Source organism: Solea solea, chromosome 16 (assembly GCF_958295425.1).
Source record: "Solea solea chromosome 16, fSolSol10.1, whole genome shotgun sequence".
Taxonomy (NCBI): Eukaryota; Metazoa; Chordata; class Actinopteri; order Pleuronectiformes; family Soleidae; genus Solea; species Solea solea.
The window spans coordinates 3,061,201-3,066,200 of record NC_081149.1 but is presented as its reverse complement, the minus strand read 5'-3'; the positions used below and the strand labels follow the sequence as shown (position 1 = coordinate 3,066,200).

The window sequence follows — 5,000 nt, the reverse complement described above, 5'->3', positions numbered from 1 at the left end:
TTGAGCCTTTATCTCCACTACCTGCTACACTCTATTCCAGTATTAGGAAGCTACACCGAGATGGGTAAGCTGCTCCCCATCTCCAAGCTTCTCACGTGCTTGCAGAGCGACATCCAAGGCTGAAACTAGAAGGACGTTAACGTGTGCCCGTGCGTCAACGTAATTGCAAGCCCATGTTTCTTGTAAGGAAGCAGCAGTGTAAAAGCTTACAGCACCTGGTATTCCCAGGCGGTCTCCCATCCAAGTACTAACCAGGTCCGATCCTGCTTAGCTTCCGAGATCAGACGAGATCGGGCGTGCTCAGGGTGGTATGGCCGTAAGCCGACGGGCTGTGGACACAGACTCCTTTTATAGACTAGGTAAGGCCCCCTGCTCGTGGAGGAGCTCAAAGGTCAGCCTTTCGAACGTTCAAGAGTTTAAGTTGTTTTTGGTGGGCTTTGCTGTATGGCCGCGCCCTTTGAGTGTGTCAAATGTCAAGCAGCTGTCCGTCAAGGCTCAGAGTGCACTTAGATCACCTTGGGGCGGAGGTGATCAGCAGCAGCCTTTGTTATGCGCACTTAAAAAACATGGCACCACAACAAGTAACTTGTGTGCCAAGATCTTGAGTTGGCCCCAGACACTTGTGGGCCATCGCTTCTCGGCCTTTTGGCTAAGATCAAGTGTAGTATCTGTTCTTATCAGTTTAATATCTGATATGTCCTCTATATGGGGATTAAATATTAAATGCATTTTTGAGCATTGGGAGGTGAAAACTGGGGCTTGCTCTCTTCACTCCTTGCATTGACCTGGCATTGCAGTGCCACCAGGAACGGTGCACCATTCTCTTTTTTCTGTGAAAACCAAAGCAAGGCTGGAACTAGAAGGACGTTAACGTGTGCCTGTGCCTGTGCCCGTGCCCGTGCGTCAACGTAATTGCAAGCCCATGTTTCTTGTAAGGAAGCAGCAGTGTAAAAGCTTACAGCACCTGGTATTCCCAGGCTGTCTTTCATCCAAGTACTAACCAGCCCCGACCCTGCTTAGCTTCCGAGATCAGACGAGATCGGGCGTGCTCAGGGTGGTATGGCTGTAAGCCTACGGGCTGGGGACACAGACTCCTTTTATAGACTAGGCAAGGCCCCCTGCTCGTGGAGGAGCTCAAAAGTCAGCCTTTCGAACGTTCAAGAGTTTAAGTTGTTTTTGGTGGGCTTTGCTGTATGGCCGCGCCCTTTGAGTGTGTCAAATGTCAAGCAGCTGTCCGTCAAGGCTCAGAGGTGCACTTAGATCATCTTGGGGCTGAGGTGATCAGCAGCAGCCTTTGTTATGCGCACTTAAAAAACATGGCACCACAACAAGTAACTTGTGTGCCAAGATCTTGAGTTGGCCCCACACACTTGTGGGCCATCGCTTCTCGGCCTTTTGGCTAAGATCAAGTGTAGTATCTGTTCTTATCAGTTTAATATCTGATATGTCCTCTATATGAGGATTAAATATTAAATGCATTTTTGAGCATTGGGAGGTGAAAACTGGGGCTTGCTCTCTTCACTCCTTGCATTTACCTGGCATTGCAGTGCCACCAGGAACGGTGCACCATTCTCTTTTTTCTGTGAAAACCAAAGCAAGGCTGGAACTAGAAGGACGTTAACGTGTGCCTGTGCCCGTGCCCGTGCGTCAACGTAATTGCAAGCCCATGTTTCTTGTAAGGAAGCAGCAGTATAAAAGCTTACAGCACCTGGTATTCCCGGGTGGTCTCCCATCCAAGTACTAACCAGGCCCGACCCTGCTTAGCTTCCGAGATCAGACGAGATCGGGCGTGCTCAGGGTGGTATGGCCGTAAGCCGACGGGCTGGGGACACAGACTCCTTTTATAGACTAGGCAAGGCCCCCTGCTCGTGGAGGAGCTCAAAAGTCAGCCTTTCGAACACACTGCACTTGAGCCTTTATCTCCACTACCTGCTACACTCTATTCCAGTATTAGGAAGCTACACCGAGATAGGTAAGCTGCTCCCCATCTCCAAGCTTCTCATGTGCTTGCAGAGCGACATCCAAGGCTGAAACTAGAAGGACGTTAACGTGTGCCTGTGCGTCAACGTAATTGCAAGCCCATGTTTCTTGTAAGGAAGCAGCAGTGTAAAAGCTTACAGCACCTGGTATTCCCAGGCGGTCTCCCATCCAAGTACTAACCAGGCCCGACCCTGCTTAGCTTCCGAGATCAGACGAGATCGGGCGTGCTCAGGGTGGTATGGCCGTAAGCCGACGGGCTGGGGACACAGACTCCTTTTATAGACTAGGCAAGGCCCCCTGCTCGTGGAGGAGCTCAAAGGTCAGCCTTTCGAACGTTCAAGAGTTTAAGTTGTTTTTGGTGGGCTTTGCTGTATGGCCGCGCCCTTTGAGTGTGTCAAATGTCAAGCAGCTGTCCGTCAAGGCTCAGAGGTGCACTTAGATCACCTTGGGGCGGAGGTGATCAGCAGCAGCCTTTGTTATGCGCACTTAAAAAACATGGCACCACAACAAGTAACTTGTGTGCCAAGATCTTGAGTTGGCCCCACACACTTGTGGGCCATCGCTTCTCGGCCTTTTGGCTAAGATCAAGTGTAGTATCTGTTCTTATCAGTTTAATATCTGATATGTCCTCTATATGGGGATTAAATATTAAATGCATTTTTGAGCATTGGGAGGTGAAAACTGGGGCTTGCTCTCTTCACTCCTTGCATTGACCTGGCATTGCAGTGCCACCAGGAACGGTGCACCATTCTCTTTTTTCTGTGAAAACCAAAGCAAGGCTGGAACTAGAAGGACGTTAACGTGTGCCTGTGCCCGTGCCCGTGCGTCAACGTAATTGCAAGCCCATGTTTCTTGTAAGGAAGCAGCAGTGTAAAAGCTTACAGCACCTGGTATTCCCAGTCGGTCTCCCATCCAAGTACTAACCAGGCCCGACCCTGCTTAGCTTCCGAGATCAGACGAGATCGGGCGTGCTCAGGGTGGTATGGCCGTAAGCCGACGGGCTGGGGACACAGACTCCTTTTATAGACTAGGCAAGGCCCCCTGCTCGTGGAGGAGCTCAAAAGTTAGCCTTTCGAACACACTAAACTTGAGCCTTTATCTCCACTACCTGCTACACTATATTCCAGTATTAGGAAGCTACATCGAGATGGGTAAGCTGCTGCCCATCTCCAAGCTTCTCACGTGCTTGCAGAGCGACATCCAAGGCTGAAACTAGAAGGACGTTAACGTGTGCCCGTGCGTCAACGTAATTGCAAGCCCATGTTTCTTGTAAGGAAGCAGCAGTGTAAAAGCTTACAGCACCTGGTATTCCCAGGCGGTCTCCCATCCAAGTACTAAACAGGCCCGACCCTGCTTAGCTTCCGAGATCAGACGAGATCGAGCGTGCTCAGGGTGGTATGGCCGTAAGCCCAGGGGCCGGGGACACAGACTCCTTTTATAGACTAGGCAAGGCCCCCTGCTCGTGGAGGAGCTCAAAAGTTAGCCTTTCGAACACACTAAACTTGAGCCTTTATCTCCACTACCTGCTGCTTGAGCCTTTATCTCCACTACCTGCTACACTATATTCCAGTATTAGGAAGCTACATCGAGATGGGTAAGCTGCTGCCCATCTCCAAGCTTCTCACGTGCTTGCAGAGCGACATCCAAGGCTGAAACTAGAAGGACATTAACGTGTGCCCGTGCGTCAACGTAATTGCAAGCCCATGTTTCTTGTAAGGAAGCAGCAGTGTAAAAGCTTACAGCACCTGGTATTCCCAGGCGGTCTCCCATCCAAGTACTAACCAGGCCCGACCCTGCTTAGCTTCCGAGATCAGACGAGATCGGGCGTGCTCAGGGTGGTATGGCCGTAAGCCGGTGGGCTGGGGACACAGACTCCTTTTATAGACTAGGCAAGGCCCCCTGCTCGTGGAGGAGCTCAAAGGTCAGCCTTTCGAACGTTCAAGAGTTTAAGTTGTTTTTGGTGGGCTTTGCTGTATGGCCGCGCCCTTTGAGTGTGTCAAATGTCAAGCAGCTGTCCGTCAAGGCTCAGAGGTGCACTTAGATCACCTTGGGCGGAGGTGATCAGCAGCAGCCTTTGTTATGCGCACTTAAAAAACATGGCACCACAACAAGTAACTTGTGTGCCAAGATCTTGAGTTGGCCCCAGACACTTGTGGGCCATCGCTTCTCGGCCTTTTGGCTAAGATCAAGTGTAGTATCTGTTCTTATCAGTTTAATATCTGATATGTCCTCTATATGGGGATTAAATATTAAATGCATTTTTGAGCATTGGGAGGTGAAAACTGGGGCTTGCTCTCTTCATTCCTTGCATTGACCTGGCATTGCAGTGCCACCAGGAACGGTGCACCATTCTCTTTTTTCTGTGAAAACCAAAGCAAGGCTGGAACTAGAAGGACGTTAACGTGTGCCTGTGCCCGTGCCCGTGCGTCAACGTAATTGCAAGCCCATGTTTCTTGTAAAGAAGCAGCAGTGTAAAAGCTTACAGCACCTGGTATTCCCAGGCGGTCTCCCATCCAAGTACTAACCAGGCCCGACCCTGCTTAGCTTCCGAGATCAGACGAGATCGGGCGTGCTCAGGGTGGTATGGCCGTAAGCCGACGGGCTGGGGACACAGACTCCTTTTATAGACTAGGCAAGGCCCCCTGCTCGTGGAGGAGCTCAAAAGTCAGCCTTTCGAACACACTGCACTTGAGCCTTTATCTCCACTACCTGCTACACTATATTCCAGTATTAGGAAGCTACACCGAGATGGGTAAGCTGCTGCCCATCTCCAAGCTTCTCACGTGCCTGCAGAGCGACATCCAAGGCTGAAACTAGAAGGAGGTTAACGTGTGCCCGTGCGTCAACGTAATTGCAAGCCCATGTTTCTTGTAAGGAAGCAGCAGTGTAAAAGCTTACAGCACCTGGTATTCCCAGGCGGTCTCCCATCCAAGTACTAACCAGGCCCGACCCTGCTTAGCTTCCGAGATCAGACGAGATCGGGCGTGCTCAGGGTGGTATGGCCGTAAGCCGACGGGCTG

The 5,000-nt window shown here is 50.9% G+C and overlaps 12 non-coding genes and 1 pseudogene across 12 annotated transcripts; 4 read left to right on the top strand and 9 right to left on the bottom strand.

Moving 5' to 3' along the window:
- Positions 1-203: 203 nt before the first annotated feature.
- Positions 204-322, bottom strand: LOC131440925 (5S ribosomal RNA). The gene has a single exon (XR_009231606.1). It is a non-coding gene; the product is annotated as a 5S ribosomal RNA (ribosomal RNA).
- A 307-nt stretch (positions 323-629) lies between these two features.
- LOC131442048 (U2 spliceosomal RNA) lies at positions 630-822 on the top strand. The gene has a single exon (XR_009232632.1). It is a non-coding gene; the product is annotated as a U2 spliceosomal RNA (small nuclear RNA).
- Positions 823-952: 130 nt separating this feature from the next.
- LOC131441444 (5S ribosomal RNA) lies at positions 953-1,071 on the bottom strand (annotated as a pseudogene).
- Positions 1,072-1,379: 308 nt separating this feature from the next.
- LOC131442404 (U2 spliceosomal RNA) lies at positions 1,380-1,572 on the top strand. Its single transcript, XR_009232978.1, has one exon. It is a non-coding gene; the product is annotated as a U2 spliceosomal RNA (small nuclear RNA).
- Positions 1,573-1,696: 124 nt separating this feature from the next.
- Positions 1,697-1,815, bottom strand: LOC131477062 (5S ribosomal RNA). Its single transcript, XR_009243417.1, has one exon. It is a non-coding gene; the product is annotated as a 5S ribosomal RNA (ribosomal RNA).
- Positions 1,816-2,111: 296 nt separating this feature from the next.
- On the bottom strand, positions 2,112-2,230 carry LOC131476729 (5S ribosomal RNA). The gene has a single exon (XR_009243092.1). It is a non-coding gene; the product is annotated as a 5S ribosomal RNA (ribosomal RNA).
- A 308-nt stretch (positions 2,231-2,538) lies between these two features.
- LOC131442047 (U2 spliceosomal RNA) lies at positions 2,539-2,731 on the top strand. The gene has a single exon (XR_009232631.1). It is a non-coding gene; the product is annotated as a U2 spliceosomal RNA (small nuclear RNA).
- A 124-nt stretch (positions 2,732-2,855) lies between these two features.
- LOC131477300 (5S ribosomal RNA) lies at positions 2,856-2,974 on the bottom strand. The gene has a single exon (XR_009243645.1). It is a non-coding gene; the product is annotated as a 5S ribosomal RNA (ribosomal RNA).
- A 296-nt stretch (positions 2,975-3,270) lies between these two features.
- LOC131477770 (5S ribosomal RNA) lies at positions 3,271-3,389 on the bottom strand. Its single transcript, XR_009244091.1, has one exon. It is a non-coding gene; the product is annotated as a 5S ribosomal RNA (ribosomal RNA).
- Positions 3,390-3,713: 324 nt separating this feature from the next.
- On the bottom strand, positions 3,714-3,832 carry LOC131476727 (5S ribosomal RNA). Its single transcript, XR_009243090.1, has one exon. It is a non-coding gene; the product is annotated as a 5S ribosomal RNA (ribosomal RNA).
- Positions 3,833-4,139: 307 nt separating this feature from the next.
- On the top strand, positions 4,140-4,332 carry LOC131442379 (U2 spliceosomal RNA). The gene has a single exon (XR_009232953.1). It is a non-coding gene; the product is annotated as a U2 spliceosomal RNA (small nuclear RNA).
- Positions 4,333-4,456: 124 nt separating this feature from the next.
- Positions 4,457-4,575, bottom strand: LOC131476726 (5S ribosomal RNA). Its single transcript, XR_009243089.1, has one exon. It is a non-coding gene; the product is annotated as a 5S ribosomal RNA (ribosomal RNA).
- A 296-nt stretch (positions 4,576-4,871) lies between these two features.
- On the bottom strand, positions 4,872-4,990 carry LOC131476725 (5S ribosomal RNA). Its single transcript, XR_009243088.1, has one exon. It is a non-coding gene; the product is annotated as a 5S ribosomal RNA (ribosomal RNA).
- Between the last annotated feature and the right edge of the window lie 10 nt (positions 4,991-5,000).